The sequence below is a fragment of the Cupressus sempervirens genome, chromosome 4 (genome assembly GCF_028749045.1).
Source record: "Cupressus sempervirens isolate cs-2001-9-10 chromosome 4, ASM2874904v1, whole genome shotgun sequence".
Classification (NCBI taxonomy): domain Eukaryota; kingdom Viridiplantae; phylum Streptophyta; class Pinopsida; order Cupressales; family Cupressaceae; genus Cupressus; species Cupressus sempervirens.
The window spans coordinates 564,450,242-564,472,168 of NC_143121.1; positions in this window are offsets into that span (position 1 = coordinate 564,450,242).

A 21,927-nucleotide genomic window follows, 5' to 3' on the forward strand; every position below is an offset into this window, starting at 1 on the left:
TCTTCTATTTCATTACTTTCACATACTTTGAAATCACAACTTGACCTTGTACTTATACCTTCCAGATTGTCAAGTTAGGTCAAATAAAAACTAGAACAACTAATACTCATCACCATAGTTAGCTAGAACTAATAAATGAAACAATTTAAGCTTCACATGCCAAAACAAGAAAATCCTTTATTAGCCAACTAGCTTGGTAGAAACAAACTTAGAAGCAATTTTCTCTGTTAACCAAGAGAAGCTCGATTAACACTACAAATTTTTGAAAATCATTTGGCAACCCTATGGACTCGATTAACACTAACTTTGTTCAACTTTCATTTGTTAACTAAGTGAGCTTGGTTAACACTCTTTTCTTCTTGAATTTCTTTGACCCTTGAGTTAATTTGGTAGATACTACCTTCTATATAGAGAAAACTTAGGAACACTTGGTAGACGAGGAAAACTATCTTCACTGACTAAGTGATCTCAACATGCATTGACTGTCAACTAATATGACATTTTTGTAACATCAAAGACAATACACAATTAATTAATTGTATCCAAAAATCTCCCTCTTTGTAATTGATGCCAAAAAAACATGTCATATGTAGGAGTTGATGAAATCCAACTTTGAAGTTGCCAAGATCACCTACAGTGCAAAGAGCTTGCTGAAGAGAAACCTAAGAGTAAGAGCTTGAAGCAAGAAACCACACAAAGAAATATTTCACAATAGGAAATTAGAATTACTATGTGAATGGATTGATTTACAATGAGAAAAATATCAAATATAAAGGCCTCATGGAAGCTTGTAAAACAAGCTAGAAGATGCCAGAAGATAAGGTTGACAACTAAGCATACGTCCACAAAAGCTGGAAAGGATAAGTATGCTAAAGGGAAAAAACTCCCATGTTGTCAACAACTAACCACTACAACTATTAACTACATGCATTAACCTAAGTAAGCTTAAGTAAATAGAATAAATAATAATAAATTAAGTATTTACTCTAACACCCCCCATTAGGTGCAACTTATGAGAATGCCTTAAGCTCACAAAGCAAAGATGAATGCAAAATGGGTCTCGGCAACAAGGCCATATTAGGTACCCAGGTACAATGCAAATAAATGCAACCTCTATAAAATTGGGAAAGAGAGAAAACCACATGGGAAAAACTCTCCCCCAAAAAGAGATGAAAACAACATGCTGAAAAAAACATGAAGGAAGGAAGGCCTCAACCAATTCCCCTAAGGACAACTTTCGCCAAAAAGGAGTCAAGAGACCTACTGAAAACAATAAGTACAACCTACCCCCCCAGTGATAGATACTAAAGCCTCGCTAGAATAAAGGAGCCTTGATCGAACTAATGAAACTCCAATATGGAAGAAACAAGGGTACATAGCAAGGAAATCCTTGAATGAGAGGGGAAACTAGAAAGCCTAGTTGATGCTCAAAGGAGAATGTATATGGAATTGGAAAGGGAATCCTTAAGGAAGGTGTAGCTACAAAAACTACATCTGGAGGCTCAATGAATGAAGCTAGAGGATCAGGCAGAGTGGAAGTAGAATCCTATGAAAGAGAAAAGCCCACAATTGAATGAGGTGTGGCAGTCAAAATAGGGATTTGAGGAACAATACAAAGGTTCAGGTATCCTGACTACACCACATGATGCTCCTGTGAATGAGAGGAGGCATGCTCTAAAAATGGAGATGGTGGGAAAAAGTGTTAGAAGGTGTAGAGATGGGTGGAGGAATCAACTGTCCCTATAGCAATAAGACCTCCTATAACACAATCTCAAATGAAGATTGAATCATCAATGAACTCAATTTTCTTCATTGATCCACTGCATGTAATGAGAGATTGAGAGAAGGTTAGAAAATAAAGATGGAACATACAATACATCATTGAATATATCATCCTGAATATGAACTGAACCTTTCCCACCAACTGGTAGAGAAACATTATTCCCCATAAGAATATGAGGAATGGGAGAAGCCTCAATAGTAGAGAAGACACCTTTAGAAGATGTCATATGGTGACAAGCACTAGAATCTAGTATCCAAGGGACCTATAAAGGGAATGCTAAGGATGCCTATAATGCATGACCTTGTCCAAGATCCTATGTTGAAGATGTGGAAAATGGAAGAGCAGACCCCTGTGAGGTAGATGAAGATGGAGAGGTAACAATGCTCTTCTAAAGGAGAGCTTACAAATCTGCAATTTATTTCTCATAATCAAATTTCTTCTAAAAACAATGTGACTCATCATGAGGTCCCTTCTTACAATAGGAAAAGATAGAAGTCTCAGTCTTCTTTTTCTCCTTCTTTTTAGAAGATGACGAACTAGAGGAATCTGATATTTTCTTTGTCTTCTGCTCTGATGTATCCTTGGTAAGTAATGCATGTGATGGTGAACCTGAAAGTGAGTCCATTTGATTGATCTTAGACTATTCACGAGTTAACTGGTCACAAAAGATCTCAAATGAAGGCATCCATGGTGGAGTAGAAAGTAGAAAAAAATATCTGATATTGGCCTCACAACCTGGAAAGTATAAAAAAGATACATTCATCATCAGTTTTATTTTTCCCACATCCCTACAAAAGTGTACGTAGAGATTTGAACTTCATCAAGAAGTCCTCAATGGTAGGAAGATTGGTAGATGTCAAAGATGTCAATTATGCATCCAACTAAAGTTCCTAAAACTCATTAACCTGACCAAACAAAGACTAAAATTTTTGTCAATAAGGCCGTGGAGTAGTCAAACCATCCAAGTGAAATAATAGACTATCTAAAATATGGAGTGCACTCAATTCCATAGCTTCATCCATTTTGTTCTTGTACCATAGCACCTCAAAAGGGTGTGTGAGTGTAGGTTGGTGCTCATCCAAACAAGACCATAGACCTCTTGACATGAGAAGCCTAGTCATTTGTGCCTTCCAGGTGTGATAGTTGTGTGGAGTAAGATGGGTCATAGATGGATTCCCCATTGAGAGAAAGAAAAAGATGGAAGTAGAAGGATCTTAACTGAAGTAAATTATAGAAAAGAAAGACATCCGCCCATAAATGTACAAGTATATCCCTCAAATACCACAGGAAACTAACTATGGAAAGCAAAATACTGGAAAAGAACCTAGATTTTTTGATGCAAAATACAAGCCTCTACTTTGATGCCAAAAATGAGAGCTCAAATGAACTTAGAATCTAATTAAACTAGCACCATTATCTCCATCTCTGAGTATGCTTTCCAACGTTCTTTCAGATAAAAAAAAGATCTCCGCATGCTCAAGTTATGGCAACAAAATTGACTATTGCTCCAAAAATGTACCTTGCTAGAAAATTATAGAGACTATCATAAATTTGATAGCCATACAGATGTCAACTACTTGTCACTAGAAAAAAATCTAACTATTGGAAAGTGTATAGCAGTGATTGTTGGGTGTGTTATGCTTTGCGGCTACGATGGCTGAATAGGGTGTTAATACTAGTGTCGCAGACCAAAAATAGGTTACACAGGTGTGGTATAGGTGTTGAGGCTGGTATGATAGTGAAAATTATTCATGGAGAGGCTATGGAGGGTTGCTAGCATCGATATGGTTCCAAAAAAAATGTACTTCCTCTCGATTGAAGAAAAAATCACAAACAAACTAGGGTTTGTGTCTTTGAATTGCAGCTTCAAAAAATCTTTTGAACAAGAAGTAGTAGGGAGGCTCTGATACCATGTAGGAGTTGATGAAATCCAACTTTGAAGTTGCCAAGATCACCTGCAGTGCAAATAGCTTGCTAAAGAGAAACCTAAGAGCAAGAGCTTGAAGCAAGAAATCGCACAAAAAAATATTTCACAATAGGAGATTAGAATTACTATGTGAATGGATTGATTTAAAATGAGAAGAGACCAAATATAAAGGCCTAATGGAAGCTTGTAGAACAAGTTGGAAGGTCCAAGAAGATAAGGTTGACAACTAAGCATACATCCACAAAAGGTGGAAAGGATAAGTATGCTAAAGGGAACAAACTCTCATGTTGTCAACAACTAACCACTACAACTATTAACTACATGCATTAACCTAAGTAAGCTTAAGTAAATAGAATAAATGATTAATTATTAATTATTTACTCCAACACCCCTGCTTAAGTGCAACTTATAGGAATGCCTTAAGCTCACAAAGAAAAGATGAATGCAAAATGGGTCTCGACAACAAGGCCATATTCGGTACCCATGTACAATGCAAATAAATGCAACCTCTATAAAATGGGGAAAGAGAGAAAACCAAATGGGAAAAAATCTCCTCCAAAAAGAGGTGAAAACAACATGTTGAAGAAAACATGAAGTGAAGGAAGGAAGGCCACAACCAATTCCCCCAAGGACAACTTCTGCTAGAAAAGAGTCAAGAGACCTACTGAAAACAACAAGTACAACTTGCCCCCCCAATGAGAGATACTAAAGCCTCCCCAAAATAAAGGAGCCCCAATCGAACCAATGAAATTCCAATATGGAAGAAACAAGGGTACATAGCAAGGGAATCCTTGAATGAGAGGAGAAACTAGAAAGCCTAGCTGATGCTCAGAGTAGAATGTATGCAAAATTGTAACGGGAATCCTCAAGTAACATGTAGCTACAACAACTACATTTGGAGGCTCAATAAATGAAGCTAGAGGATTAGGCAGAGTGGAAGCAAAATCTCACAAAAGAGAAAAGCCCTCAATTGAATGTGGTGTGGCAATCAAAATAGGGATCTTAGGAACAATATAAAGGTTCAAGTATCCTAATTGCACCACATGATGCTCCTGTGAATGAGAGGAGGCATGCTCTAAATATAGAGATGGTGGGAAAATGTATGAGAAGGTGTCGAGATGGGTGGAAGAATCAACTATCCCTATAGCAATAAGGCCTCCTGTAACATGATCTCGAATGAAGACTGAATCAGCAGTGAACTCAACTATCTTGCCTGATCCACTGCATGCAATCTAAGAAATTGAGAGAAGGTTAGCAGATAGAGATGGAACATACAATACATCACTGAATATACCATCTTGAATATGAACTGAACCTTTCCCATAGACTGGTAGAGCAACATTATTCCCCATAAGAATATGAGGAATGGGAGAAGCCTTAATAGTAGAGAAGACACCTTTAGAAGATGTCATATGGTGAGAAGCACTAGAATCCAGTATTGAAGGGACCTGTGAAGGGAATGCTAAGGATGCCTGTAATGAATGACCTTGTCCAAGATCCTATGTCAAAGATGTGGAAGATTGAAGAGTAGACCCCTATGAGGTAGAAGAAGATGGAGAGGTAACAATGCTCTTCTAAAGGAGAGCTTGCAAATCTACAATCTATTTCTCATAACCATCAAATTTATTCTGAAAATAACATGACTCATCATGAGGTCCCTTCTTACAATAGGAAAAGATAGAAGTCTCAGTCTTCTTTTTCTCCTTCTTTTTAGAAGATGATGAACTCGAGGAATCTGATATCTGCTTCATCTTCTGCTCCTGTGTATCCTTCGTAAGTAATGCATGTGACGATGAACTTGAAAGTGAGTCCATCTGATTGATCTTAGACTATTCACAAGTTAACTGGTCGCAAAAGATCTCAAATGAAGGCATCTTATGTCTATCACCTGAGACATCCATGGTGGAGTAGAAAGTAGAAGAAAATATCTGATATTGGCCTCACAACTTAGAAAGATAATCTTAACACTATCCCAACTATTAAGGTAATTTTAGGCCTTATATGTACTACATACTATAATTTCCCAATCATTAATCTATATAAGGTCTGACCTACTTCTTTAGATTCATCACCTTTGGTAAGCTTATGTCTAGTACACAAGGGAGTTCCAACTAGTCTTGAATCTTCCATTGCAAAGTTCTTTAGTATCTTCTTGGTATACTTAGATTGAGTGATATAGATACCATTTTTGTTCTACTAAATTTGCAATCCAACAAAGAATTTTATCTCACCAAACATGGACATTTTAAATTCTTTACTCATTTCTTTTGAAAATGCTTTGCATTGATCTTCTTTCCATGTGAATAGTGTATCATCAACAAATATATCTACCAACACAATCTTCTTATCTAGCCCTTCCTTGATATATAGACTACTATTATCATTTATTCTTTGAAAGCTAATCTTAATTAAATAGTTATGTAGTCTTTCATACAAGGCCCTAGGAGCTTGTTTGAGACCATATAGTGCTTTGTGTAATTTGCAAATTGTGTCCCTTTTCTTAGGATCTACAAAACCTTTTGGTTGTTTGATGTAGACTTTTGCATCAAGAATTCTATTCAACAATGTAGATTTAACATCCATCTGATATACTTTGAATCCTTTGTGAGGTGCATATGCAAGTAGAGTCCTAACACCTTCTAATCTTTCAATAGGGGAAAAATTTTCACCATAATCAATACCTTCTTCTTTAGAATAACCTTTACATACCAGTCTTGTTTTGTTTCTTGACACATTGGGTTTGTAGCCATATGATAGTTTATAGGGAGTTTTTTTTTGAGTCCTTCACTAAATTTGGTTCAAAGAATGAACTATAGTGTTGATATCTTCCTTCAAATATTTGATATCAATATTCTTCTCAATCATTAGTGTCCTTGCACAATCCATGATGGATCTATTTCTTCTTTCATCTATTCAATTTTACTCAGGTGTGCTAGGGGCTGATACTTGTATTTTGATTCCTCTTTCAATGCAAAAATTATTGAATTCATTTAAGATGAATTAACCACCTCTATCAGATCTTAAACATTTCAATTTCTTTCTAGTTTCTTTTTTTAGTCTTGCTAGATACCATTTGAATTTCTCAAAGGCCTCTGATTTTTCTTTAAGATACATTATAGTCATCATTCTAGAAAAGTCATCAACAAAAAGAATGAATAATTTTTCTCCACCATAACTTATATTCCAATGAGTCCACATAATTCAGTATGCACAATTTCCAAGACATCTTCTGACTGATAGTTTTTGCTCTTAAAACTAGTCTTTTCCATTTTACCAATTTGGCAATTTTTGCACAATACAACATTAAGTTTCTTCAAACTAGGGATACCTCTTACTCTTTTGAGTTTTCTTATCTTAACCATATTATAAAATTTCATATGACATAGTATTTTGTGCAATAACCAACTTTCTTTAGCTTGAGCAATAAAACATGAGCAATCCCTAAGATCAAGATAAAATAGGTTATGTTTTATTTATTTGCCTGATCCAACCAAATTTCCTTTCTCATATAGTCATCTTTCCTCGCCGTTCATGAACTAAACCTTTATTCCAATGTTTTTCAGTTGTGCCACACTCAACAGATTATGTTTTAGTCCTTTAACCCAATAGGCATTATCACAAACAAGTTGATTGGTTAATGAGATACAACCTTTTCCTTTTATGCAATAAGGTTCATTGTTTCCAAATCTTACATTACCTCCATAATAGTGTTTAAAATTCTCAAACTTTTTTTTATCTCTATTCATATGGTGTGAACATCCACTATCTATGATCCATGTATCATTTTTACTAACATGAGAGATAAGTGTCATATATCCTTCATCATCAGATTCATCTTTTACAGCAATATATAGTATTTCATCTTCACTATCATCAAAATATTTAGCCATAAAAAAAGTTTTCTTACATTTGTCTTTGTAGGATTTTTTACTTTTAAATTCTTTCTTGCTTTTGTACTTGTGCCTTTTCTTCTCGTCCTTTCTTTCTTTGCTTGGATGCCTAGCAGTAATATGACCAATTTCTTCACAAGAAAAACAAATTAGAGGGATTTAACCTTTGTACTTTCCTTTGCTCTTCAAAAATTTCTTTGCAAGTAGGGCTTCAACAATTTCAAGATCATTTTCAAAACTTTCTTCAGTTTATTCCTCACTTTATTGATTGTCTTTAATTTCCTTGCCCTTTTCTTTGAATGAGAGTTTAGCTTCAAATGTAGAATCAATATTCTTGAAAGTAGCAACATAGTTGTCAAAGTTGTCTAGTTCAAAAGCTGTCAGTCTTCCTACTAGGACATCCAATCTTATCTTGTTATTTGGATCACATCTGTTTTCTTAAATAGAAGACACTCTAATTGCATAGATAGAAGAAGAGTACTAAGTATTTTACTTACAACAATTTCCTCTTTGATATCTCCTGTAAATGCTTTGATCTCACTTACACTAGCCTTGATTGTTTCCACATATTTTGCAATGTTCTCATCTTCTGTCATTCTCATTTGACCAAATTTTTCTCTAAGGCTTTCTACTTTGGCTCTTCTTACATTTTCATCTCCTCCATTGATATCCAAGTTAGTTTGGTCCACATTCCATGAGCATATTTATAATATTTTATCTCATCAAATTCAGCATAACTAAGAGCAGATGTAATATCAATCATCATGATGTTATGGTTCTTTTTCTTAGCAATATCTTCAATAGATAATGTTCTAGTGGGAGTTTTTTATTCTTCATCAACATATTTGCAACCTGAATCATTGATGGTAGCTAGATAAAGCCTTATAAGTCCTTGACATGCTGTAAAGTTGTCTCTATTCAACTTTGGAATCTCTCATTTGTAAGACATCCTCATCTTTAGCTTAGGTCCTTGAAACCTTCTTTGCAAGCACCAAAATCTCTTATACCAGTTGTTGGAAATATAAGAGGAGTAACTAAGAGGGGAGGGGTGAATTAGTTACTACTAAAATAAATCCTAGATCCCTTAGATGTCAACACAATTATAAATTAAAACTGAATACTATTGATGCTTAGCAAACATAGACAAAATATTGTAACTTAGTAAATGTTGAATGTGTTTACTTTGTAGATCTTAAGATATGTTCATTGATTACTCAATCTCAATTCAAGCATCAAAACAATGAAATGAACACAAATGACACCAGGATTTAATCTGGAAAGCCAACTTGGGAAAAACCACCAATTGTAACTAATTACTATTTCTCACTCTTCTAAACTAAGCCCTATTAAGAACCAACCCTATTACAGGTTACAAAACGCACTATTAAGTGTGACCCTATTAAATGATTTAATCACCATATTAGGAGTGTCCTTGTTATAGGTCTTGAAACAATTCAGTGGAATTGTCACCTTGTTAGAAGATTTACAAATGGCTATTAAACCAACTTTGTTAAGAGATTTTGGATCACTGCTACAATTTTTAGAGAGTAACAATGAAATGACTTGAATGAGATGTGAATAAATTGCTAATTAAAGATCTTAGTTCTGGCTTACACTTGATCCTTCCTGATCGAATATCACTTTTTTTGCACCACAAGGATATTCTTCTTATCCTTCAAATTCACTTCCACTCTTTATCTCTTCTATTTCATTACTTTCACACACTTTGAAATCACAACTTGACCTTTTACTTATACCTTTCAGATTGTCAAGTCAACTCAAATAAAAATTAGAACAACTAATACTCATCACTGTAGTTGGCTGGAACTAATAGATGAAACAATTTAAGCTTCACATGCCAAAACAAGAAAATCCTTTGTTAGCCAACCCAACTTGGTAGAAAATAACTTAGAAGTGATTTCCTCTATTAACCAATAGAAGCTTAGTTAACAGTATGAATTTGTAAAAATCCTTTGGTAACCAAGTGGACTCAATTAACCCTAACTTTGTTCAACTTTAACCAAGTGAGATTAGTTAACACTATTTTCCTCATGAATTCATTTGACCCCCAAGTTAACTCGATAGATACTGCCTTCTTTATAGAGAAAACTTAGGAATGCTTAATAGATAAGGAAAAATATCTTCACTGACCATGTGAGCTCAACATGCATTGATTGTCAATTGATATGACATTTGTGTATTAAAGACAACACACAATTAATCAATTGTATCCAACAGGTATTCATAAATTTGTGAGTTTCTATTGTAACCCCTATCGACTCATATCATTTAAGAGATGCCCCTCTATCATTCTTCTACATAATTTATATTATTAGAAATGATCTCTCTCTCTCTCTCTCTCTCTCACACACACACACACACACACACACACATTTTTGTAAGCTTTTCCTTATTCATAATAATTCATAAGGGGTTTTCTTTTGGATGATTTCTTTAAATTTATACCATTTACATGGTAACAATTTTCTTCATCATCTAACACTCCAATTTTCATTATTTCCTTTCTCTTTTAATTTTAATTTTAAATTTTAAACTTTTTTTTATATTCTTAAATTGTGATTTATATTTTATGTTTCCTCTCTCTTTACTATCCATTGGAAATCTAACACAAACAATGAATGGCATTGAAAATAAATTCAAAGTGGATAAATAAAAACTAGAATGAAATTCAGTTATAATATAGATAGGAATTTACAATTCAAATATGTTTTTCTTCCTAAAATCAACATGGTAAATTTATGATGCTTAATTTGACATAAGATGAATCTTATAGAGATTTAGATTAGATCACTAGGGCTATTTTGTGATGCTCCTCAAAATTTTATCTACAAGATGCATTCTTGTAAATTAAATTATATTTTATAGTTAGAATTCAAGAAAATATTAAAAACTAGTACTTATGTCTTTATGCTAAAGTTAATTGGTTGGGTCATTTAAAATAATAATTGTTGGTTCAATTTGGCCAACTACTCTGATATATCAAAAAATGAAGTGAAAATATTTTGGATTACTAAGGTTGTTAAATACTTATGTTATTTCTCAAAAAAAAATTAATATTGATAAGTAGGAGACAATTTCCACAACAATTCAAATTGTGATATTGCTATCAGGATTTAACTGTGTGATTTTTGTGTCAAACTCATTGACCCATGTTTCATGAGTAGTGATTCAACATGAATCCATCTCTCATGAGAATAAATGGAACACTTAGCACTCATTGGATCTAGGTGATGCTCATAGGGGTGAAGCACTAGGACTTCCCGAGAGGTCACCCATCTAAGTACTAGTCCAACCTAAGCATGCTTAACTACTAGGATGGGTGACCTCCTAGGAAGTCCTGGTGCTTCACCCTTGTGAGCATCACCTAGATCCAATGAGTGCTAAGTGTTCCATTTATTCTCATGAGATATGGATTCATGTTGAATCACTACTCATGAAACATGGGTCAATGAGTTTGACTCAAAAATCACATAGTTAAATCTTGATAACAACATCAAAATTTAATATTTTCCAATCTCTATTATACATCATTTTTCTTCTTGATCAACAACTACAATTTTATGTATTTTTCATCTTTCTCAAATTTGATACATTACAAGATTTTAAAATCACATTTCCCCCTTAAATTAAGTTTTATACGCATAATTCCTAATTCTATGTCAATTTGGAACATGTTAGTTTCATAATGATGAATTTTATGAATATAATATAATAATATTATATTTAAAAGTTAAATTAAATTATTGTGATAAGATATCACATAATACTACTATTAAAAATTATATTAATATTATGTAATAACTATATATGTAAGAATATATATAATAAAATAATTTATTATAATAAATATTTAATTTAATAATTATATAAATAATCTTAAAATATAGTAAAATAATTAGCTATATATAAACTTTTGGGATCCATTTTGAAGGCTACTTAATGAAGATATTGTTCATGGATCATGAGAAGTCCTTTATCTCAAAAATTGATCCTACATTGAAATTAAAATAAATTATATTTTTCCATAATCACTAGTGCGAAAACTCACAAATTATGTGGACTATCAAATAAGAAATTGTATTGAAATTAATTTGATATGGATAATTAGAAACTAGAATGAAGTCAAATTATAATATAGATAGGAATATATACTTCAACTTATTTTGTTCTCCCAAAATAAGCATGATAAATTTATGATGGTTAACTTGATGTAATTGGAATCTTATAGAGACTTAACCTTAGATATGTAGGTCCATTTTGTGATGATCCTCCACTTTTTATCTACAAGAATCACTCTTACAAATTGAAGCATATTTGATAATAATAATAGTTCAAAGAAAAACATTTAAAAAATTAGTAATTATGCCTCCATGGTAAATTTAGTTAGTTGGGTCGTTTCCTTCCTATAATTATTGGTTTAATTTGACTGACTACTTTGATATATCGACCAGGAAAGTTAAAAGCTTCATGGTTGCAAAGGTTTTTGCATAGGTATGTCAATTCTTCAAATAATTTTATAAATTTTTCTCCACTCTCATTTTTCAATTTTCTTTCAGATGGGCAACTATAGCTTTATTTATTTGTCATCTTTGGACTGAATTTGATACATTACAAGACTTAAAAACTAGTTTTCCCTTATTAAATGATATATGTTGAACTCTTAATTATGTGTCAATTGGGATAATATTTAGTTCAATAAACATAAATTTTCTTCATTCAATATAATAATATCTAAAGCATCAATAAATTAAATTAATATAGTAATGTTGGAGGTCACAATTGGCACAATTTTTATATTCTCATTGATATCAAACCTTAACAGTGAGATAGCTTCTACCTAATTAGAATGCCATATCATTTGATTGATGAAGATGATTTGAAAAGAGAAAGTAGCAAAAAGACCTAGTGGAGAGGTTGGGCTATGTGGAAGTCAGTGGTCACTTGATTATAGGCACATTGACAAGATAATGTGTTGCTTATTCATAATACTAAGTGGAGAAGATAATTGTATTGAAGCCTAGAAGAGATGAAAAAAATGTTAGAGTTGATGAAATCCAACTCTGAAGATGCCCAAGATCACCTGCATGCGAAAACCCATCAAAGAGAAGCCAAGGAAGGAAGAGCATGGAGCAAGGAAAAAACCCTAAATGGACATGAGAGAGAAAATATGAAAACACAAGAAAAATATATTTACAATGAGAATGTGTTGTTATTATGTTGTGAAAATAAAATGAGGGAGCCCGAATATAAAGAGCTCTAAGAATCTTCCAGAACAAGCTAGAAGATGCTAGGAGATAAGTGTGACAACTAAGCATACATCCACTTGAGGTGGAAAGTCCTCAAACAATGTGAGAGGATAAGTGTGACTTAGGAGAGAACAAACTCTTTTATTGTCAACAACTTATAACTAACTCCTAGACTACAACTAACAAATAAAATGCATTTACCTAAGTAAGCTTAAGTAAATAGAATAAATAATTAGTAAATTAATTATTTACTCTAACACCCCCCCTTAAGTACAACTTAGGGAAATGCCTTAAGCTCACAAAACTAAGATGAATGTAGAATGGGTCCCGGAAACGAGGCCGTGTTAGGTACCCATGTACAATGAAATGAAATGCAACCTCTGAAAGTGGGGAAAGAGAGAAAACCATGTGGGAAAAACCCTCCCCCAAAAAGTGGTAAAATCCTAGTGAAGAACTGAAGAAGCCTCCAACTAGGAAAATTGTCCCCTAAAATAGGAACAAGAAGTGATCATGAAGTGCATCACTGAAGAAAAAAGAGCCGAAAATCTACCATCAATAAGAAAACTGCTAATCTAAAGTACCACCAAGGAAGAAGAAGGCACAAACTGAGCATGTCTATATGGTAGATGATCCATCTCACCAAAATGCATAGGTAGCCAACCACTGCAATCGCCTTGTATATAGGATCAACCATTGAGTACATAGTTCACACTATCAAACCATCAAACCAAGGATGCATTAGAACAAAAAAAAAAGCCCCCCTTAATGCATATGGGGTGTGATGATAGGCAACTGAGAAGGTGGGCCAAATTCTCTTGTAGACGAACCAAGAATGATGAGAGAGGAAGAGGTACAAACACCTATAAAGACATGATCACACTGACTCTGCATGAGGCTAATTTCATGGAAGGGACACTCACTTGACAAAGGGAGAATGCCTAAAATAGAAAATAATTATCCCCCCCATGGTGCTTTATAAAAATAGTGCATGTACAACTGACCCAAAACAACATTCATGACCCCAAAATGCAAAAGTGGCACTTTATCTTAGTGTGATACATAAAAGTGCTTCAAAATGATAGCTACAATGATCAAAACAAAAAACAAGCTGCAAACAAACATAATACAACTCAAAACAAAGGAAACCATGCCAAGAAAATGATCCTCGGGCCTAAAACACTCAAAATATCCACCATATAGCAAAAATGGAAAAATTATGATAGAAAGAGCATGGGCCAAAATATAAAGAAAATGACCACATTTCTAAAAAGTACATAGAACCAACTTTCCAAAAATATAAATTTTTCAAAAAACTAACATGGGACATGAAAGATATGCAAGCTGGAGTCAAAAATAGAACTTCAGACTTCAACCAAAAAATAGACAATAAAAGGGCATCAAAACCTAAAAATACCAACACCAATGTCTTCGTCTTGGAACCAACTTTTTGGCACTTCTTTCAGATTTGAAAAATACCTCTGTATGCTCAAGTTATGGCCAAAAAAATGAATGTAGGTCACAAAGGACCTAGGAGGAGAGGTGCAAGAAGTGGATGATGCAGTTCTGATGTAATGCTAATTTTAGCATTCTACAGACTTAAATTTGATGGCTTAGAGCCCATCAATGCAAAAAAAGATGCCACGTGGTAGTGCCACATGGATGCCATGTGGCAAGAAGGCTGACGATATAGGTGTGACATGGTAGGGCCACATGACACACGTGCCACATGTCACACCTGCATGGTGCTAACTAGACTAGATGCTAAGCTAGCCCTACTGACGAAGAAAAAAACCTCCACATGTGCTGGAGATGTGGAGTCCTTGCTAGCACTGACACAGATTGAGACTAGGTAGAAATGTTGCCACACAGTGCTGAGGTAGCCTCAATCAGTGCTAACTGGGAAAAGGTTCCACACTGGCTAGCTGACGAAGCACTAGAGCTACACTTGGGCAGCCCTGTAGTGGCCATTGGGTGGTGGCATGGCCCAAAACTATTTTAAATTTTTTTCAAAGTGTGAAATCATCCATACAATCATACGAAAGGGCTTGCGACTAATTTTTTTTTGCCGCCTGGAGCTTTGTCTCCAAAATTAGCAAGTTTTATATGAATCCTAATTGAAAATGGCCTTCCAGACCTAATGGCAACATCAATTTGGGCTGAAAGTGCTCTAAAAATTTGTTGATCCCCTAATTTGAAGAAAAAATGCACAAATAAACTAGGGTTTGTGACTCCAAATCATGACTTCAAAAATCCTTCAATGAAGTAGCAGCAAGGAGGCTTTGATACCATGTTGGAGTTGATGAAATCCAACTCTGAAGATGCCCAAAATCACTTGCATGTGAAAACCTATCAAAGAGAAGCCAAGGAAGGAAGAGCGTGGAGCAAGGGAAAAACCCTAAACAGACATGAGAGAGAAAATATGAAAACACAAGAAAAAATAAATTTACAATGAGAAAGTGTTGTTGTTATGTTATGAAAATACAATGAGGGAACCCAAATATAAAGAGCTCTAGGAATCTTCCAGAACAAGCTAGAAGATGCTAGGAGATAAGTGTGCAACTAAGCATACATCCACTTGAGGTGGAAAGTCCTCGAACAATGTGAGAGGATAAGTATGACTTAGGAGAGAACAAAATCTCATATTGTCAACAACTTATAACTAACTCCTAGACTAAAACTAACAAATAAAATGCATTTACCTAAGTAGGCTTAAGTAAATAGAATAAATAATTAGTAAATTAATTATTTACGCTAACACAAAAGAAGACTAAAAGTGTAGGCTTGACCAGAAAAAAGAGAAGAAGATTAAGGAACTTATAATAGATGGTGAGTGATGCTAGAGTCAAATGAGTGATAGTATAAGCCGAGTAAGTAATAGTGTAGACCAATCATTAGTCATGATTGAGTATCAAAAAGTTGGACTGAGCTAAGTTAGAGTATGTTGAGCAGAATAGTTAGTAATGATTGAGTTGTCCAGTGATGAACGAATCAAGGAACACAATGATGATTGAGTGTTAGTATTTCATTATTTGTGAAGGAATTGAGATTCCTAGCTGACACAATTGAATTCTTGGGATAAGAAAATCATGTTGATGATAAGGATGAATGAACCAGAGCATTTAATGCATGATAAATCATGTTTGTGCATTCTTGGGCATGGATTCAAATAAACATTTTGAGAAGTATGTAGAAGAGAGAAGGAGAATGAAATGATGGAAGGATTCAATGAATCTAACCAAACCCTAAGATCCACAATAATTTTGAAGTGGTAAAAGATCTAAGATACCTATTTAGGGAGGCATAAGTGTAACTTGATGGGATTATGTGAGTTGTTGATTCAATTAATTGGTGAACTTGAGAAGAAGGATGAGAAGAGTTTAGAAGATGTCAAGTGTGATTGCTTGAAGGGTTTCCAAGTAGATTAGAGAGAGGTGATAATGGAAGCCAATTAATGGATCAACATATGAGCTACATATCAAAAGAAGATAGGAGGCTATTTGGTCTTTTCTCGCTGAGAATTGGCATAAAGCTAATTTTGATGAGGCAGCCAAGGGGAATCCTAGTCCAGCTGGATGCGGAGGTATTATAAGAAATAGTTCAGGAGGTGGCATTGCTGCTATCTCTTCCCCAATTGGCCACCAAACCAATCATCTAGCTAAAGCCAGTGCTGCTAGGTTCATTGTTAAGTTGGCCCTAGCCTCAAGGATTGAGTAGCTGTGGCTTGAAGGTGACTCCTTAAATATAATAAATTGCATTTTAGGAGTCACTAAACCCTCTTGGACCATCGAAAGCATTATTAAGGACCTAAAATTGGACTTAAGGAAATTTAAAAACTACCACGTCAGCCATGTTTATCATGAAGCAAACACGATCGCTGACTGGTTCACTAACAAAGCGATTGCTAGCAACTCAGTGATGACGTGGGGAAGTAACAATGATTTTTCGGTGGCGACGACTGAGCTAATCCGAAAGGAGAAAATTTGTGGCACCAACATAACGTCTTTTTAATGATGATAGGATTTGCAAAATCATACTTTAAAAAGGGAATTATTTGGAGTTATGCAGAACCCCCTCTGCTCCATAATCACATGTATGGAAGACACAAGCTAAAGGAAGCCAAAAATAAACCCTTAAACATGCACAATATTATTTTTTCTCTCAGTGCCTTTTGCTACTCTAAACTCAACAATACTGCTAGTGGTTTAGGGTTAGTTGAGCCAAATTTTGCAATGGTGGGAGAAAGGATCAGAAGAGAGCCATGGGGTGAAGTAGAGAGATGGAAAGAGAAGAGGAAGGTTTGGAGAAAGCTCCAGAAGGGTGATATAACCAGATTCATGGAGAATCTTCATGGATTTGATGCGGGCATTACTAAAGCTATGGTTGATTCCTGGCAAAATGGCAGGGTCAAAATTGATGGTGTTTCCCACCAAATCACTGAGGGTCTTATTGCAGAGGTGACTGGCTTTTCTTAGGATGGCTTGAACTTCTACAAGGACAAGAAGATGTCTGCCAACACTGTCAATGACTTTGTCAAGGATGATAAGGAGAAAAGAAAATTGGTCAAGATTGACACCTACTATGACATTGATTCCATCAAAAAGTTCTGGAGGTATGCTCTCAGGATTATCATTGAATATGTCACTCTTGACCCTAGGTTTGATAGAATCAGGACTCATCATTTTGTTCTGTTAAATCACTTTAGACACAAAGTGAAAATTTCTTTTCCTTTTTACATTTTCACCTCCATGGCCAAGAATATAGAGGGGTTCAAGAAATGCCCTGTCAAAAATCCTGCCCTTCATGAGGGTCTCCTGCTTCTGATTCATGAGTTCTTGAAAACCCATACTAGAGGTAAAACCATTGGGGATTCGGATAGTGCCTTGAAAAATCAAAGAATATTGACACCCCAAGCAAAGCTATCCCATTTACCCGTGATCCTCGCATCCCTAGTAGGAAGAGCCCCAGATGTCTTCCCCTTATCCCCCCCTCTCCTCATCCTAAGGAGGTGAAAGAGGCTAGTGATGATGATGTGGAGTCTAATACAGAGTCAAAGGAGGAGGAATCGAAGATGGGGAAGGAAAGTGAGATGGAAGAAGATAAGGGGAGAGGAAATGACAAGGAGGTGGTGACCCCTATGGACCCCAAGGTTAACCCCAAGAAAAGAAAAGTGAACCAGACCCTACCCCAGGAACATCCTAGTGACCATGTTGATGTGCCGCCTAGCCCTACTCCACCCAATTCGCCTCAGAAGGTTCCCATTTCACCCCCGGAGGAGATGATTGAAATCATGGTTGAAAAAAGGGGGGGGGGGGGGAGGGGGGTAATTAGAAAGAACAAGAGGAGGGCCTGGAGGAACTTCTATGGGGAGAAGGTCAGTTTGGGTATTGTTAGAGAACTTGCTAAAATCCAAGTGCTAGAGGACCTTGATAGAAGTAACCACTATGATAACCTTATTGACCCAACTCTTTTGGTCATCTCTGACAATGTGCATGAAATTGGCTTCAACTTCTTGAATAATGCAAAGAATAGTCTGATTGACAACTTTTGTTCCATCAAGTGGATTTCTTAGGAAATTGAGGCTCTGAAGGCCAGGAACAACCAGCCCAACAACCAGGGTACTAACAAAGACCAAGAAGCCAGAGGAAGCAATGACCAAGTGTGTAGCTAGGAGAAAGACAGAGGTCAAGTCTCCAAAGACCATCAAGATGACATACTCACTCAACTTGAGTAGAAGGTCCAAAGGCTAGATTTTGTCCACCAGATAATCACCAAATAGATAGTGGACACCCTTCACACCTTGAATGAGAATATTGTCAATCTGGGGGACTATTTGACTACAATTGGCCTTGATAGGGATGTAAAGAAGAACACAAAACAAGGATTCAACTAGGATGAATTTCAGAAAGAGGCTAGTGACCAGGTGAATCGAGGGAACCAGATGAACACTCCTACCAGGATTTAGGAGGGTGTGGCCAGTCAAAAGGATAATGATGCTGTAGAAACCCTGTAGGCCATGGACACGGATGGCCACTAGCCTATTTGCCTGGCTTTTCTTTTCTGTCTCTAGCCTTTGTTCTTTGGCTTCAGGCCTTCTTTTGTCTTCGACCTTTTGTGGAATTTTTTTGTTTGCTTAGTTTGTTTCATCTCACTCTTTTTGCTGTAAAACTTTGGGTTTTAGGATCCTTGTAAAACCTATTTTACGTAATCAAAAACATATGAGCTACATTGTGATATGTATTGGCAAAGTGAGTTGTACTTATTAGATTAACTTGTTGTTACTTTCTAACCATTATATCAGTTAAAATACTTTAATCAAGGTGAAATTCTAATGGAATGTTCTTAATTCCTCTCACAATGTCACTATTAATGGCATGATTAAATCCTTTAACATGGTCACACCTAATAACGTGTATTCTAACCTTTAATAGGGTTGCCTCCTCAAAAAAATCACTTTAGAAGAGTGAAAAGTTAGTAGCATGTCATTGGTTTTTTTCTTTGAAATTGGGTTTCCACATTAAATCCTAGTATCATACTTGTGTGAATGTTATTCAATGTATTTTACTATCAACTATTTTCTATTCTACAATTTGATTACTATTAGAAAAGTAAACTACAAGTTTATTTTAGTAATTAAGTTTCTATTGAGATTGAGTGGATTAGTGAGTAGATCTAAGTTGTTAAAATTGTTTAAAAGTTGAATTGGTATATTTGCACCTAAGAATAATAGATTCACCCACAATCCCTTCTTAGTTAATCTTAAATTATTCTAAAAAATGGTATAAGAGCTTGTGGCACTTGCAAGGAAAATTTTCAAGGGACTTGGAGCTAAAGATCAAGATGTACAAAAAGGAGGTACCAAGGTTGAATAGAGAGAACTTCCCTCCATAGAAAAAATTGATAAAGTTACACATAACTAGAATTGGAGATTCTGTATTATACTATGTAAAGAATTCTTACATAGTAGTACCTATACCTATGACAACCTAGCCAATGAAAGAGAAGGAACACAATCAGGAAATATTGGAGATTGCATATGCCCTAAGCTATATTGAGTTTGAAGACATAAAGAGTTGTACTACTACAAAGGCAATGTGGGATACACTGCAAACCATCTATGGTGGAAACAATAATGCACTAAGAGATAAATTAGAAAGTTTAATAAGATGAGAATGGTAGAAGGAGATATGATTGCACAATATTTTGGCCGAGTTAAGGAGATGGTGAATGGTAATAGAGGAGCTGATGAAAATATTGATTTTGAAACTATTATCAACAAGGTATTGAGAAACCTATTTCATATTTATTTTATTAGTTTCTAAAATGCACAAAGTGAGGTGTACTCTTGATATCAATATAACTTTGGATGGTCTTGTTGGTAGACTTACTACTTTTGAACTATCAATTTTTGATAATTTCTCTACTCCTACAATTGAATCTGCATTCAAATCTCTATTTTTTCTTCATAAGTCTAAGAAAAGAAAAGAAACATATGTGAATAGTGATAGCGACATTTATAATAATGATCTTGATGAGCTTGAAGCATTAATGGCTACAAGGAAACCTAGAGGGAAAAAAATTTTAAATGTAATATTCTTATAATCAATTTTTCATGTAATAAAGTTGCTCATATTTCTATAAGATGTCCTAATAAAGAAGACAAGGATGAAAGGACAGAAAGAAAGTTCCAAGGAAGAAGAGATGATAGAGACAACAAAAAGATACAAGGACTACAAGGACAAAGGTAAGAAATCTTGTTATGTTTCTAGGGAAGAAATTGGTAATGAATATGATGATCATGATAAAGAAGTTGTCTATGTTGCAATGAAAGATGATTCTGGTGAAGATGATAAAATTACCCTTATTTCATATATGAGTAAAGGTGATGGATGGATAATTAATAGTGTTTTCTCACATCACATGACTAGTGATAAAAGTAATTTTGAAATCTTAGAATACTACAAAGGAAGTTGTGTTACATTTGGTAATGATCAGCATGTCTTGTTAAAGGTTTATGATCAATAAGACTACATGTGATAATGCATATTGGGTTAGAGAACTTAACTATAATTTGTTAAGTGTTGAATAGTTAAACAGTTCAGGAAACTTAATTGATTCCTTCATAAGAAGGAAAAAACATTTAATGTTATTGGAAAACAAACAAGAGGTAACTTGGTCTATCTAGACCCATTTTATGAGACATGCTTGTTTTCACAATTTTATGATATGTGGATATCGCATAAGATGTAATGTCATGCACACTTTGATAATTCGGTAAGCATTAGTTAGATGAAAAGAGTAAGAGGATTACCAAGATTGAAGAAACCTAAAAATGTTATGTGTAAAAAATGTCAAATGGGGAAAACAACAATGTTTAGTTTCAAGATAAAAACCTATACTTTTGATGATATTTTCAAATTGGTTGATACTAACCTTGATGGACCACTACTACATCTAAGACCATTTTTTGACCATTGAAGGTTGAAATTTTGACTCATTTTTTGACCACACTTCAACCAATGTCGACCAACTCATTGGTCAAAATTTTTTCAGTCAAAATTTTGACCAAAGTATTGGTCAAAAAATGTTCACAGCCATGGTGCAAACTCTGTCTGGAATTGGTCAAAATTTTGACCAATAAAGGTGGAAAATGTCGACAAGAAAGGTAGAAATTTTGACCATTGAAGGTAGAAAATGTTGACCAAGAAAGGTAGAAATTTTGACCATTGAAGGTAGAAAATGTTGACCAAGAAAGGTAGAAAATTTGACCAATGAAGGTCAAAAATTTTGTCCATAGAAACTGGAAATTTTGATCAATGAAGGTCAAAAGTTTTGACCAATGAAGGTAGAAATTTCTACCAATGAAGGTCAAAAAGTTTGACCATTGAAGGTAGAAATTTCTACCAACGCCTGGGTAAAAATTATTTTTCAAGCATTCTATAAAATAGTTCACATGCCTTGCATATGATGTGACATTTTGCATGCATTATACACTCTCATCCGACTGATGATGGATTAGGGAGAGTGATCTAAAATGATGACGCTAAAAAACACAATCAAATC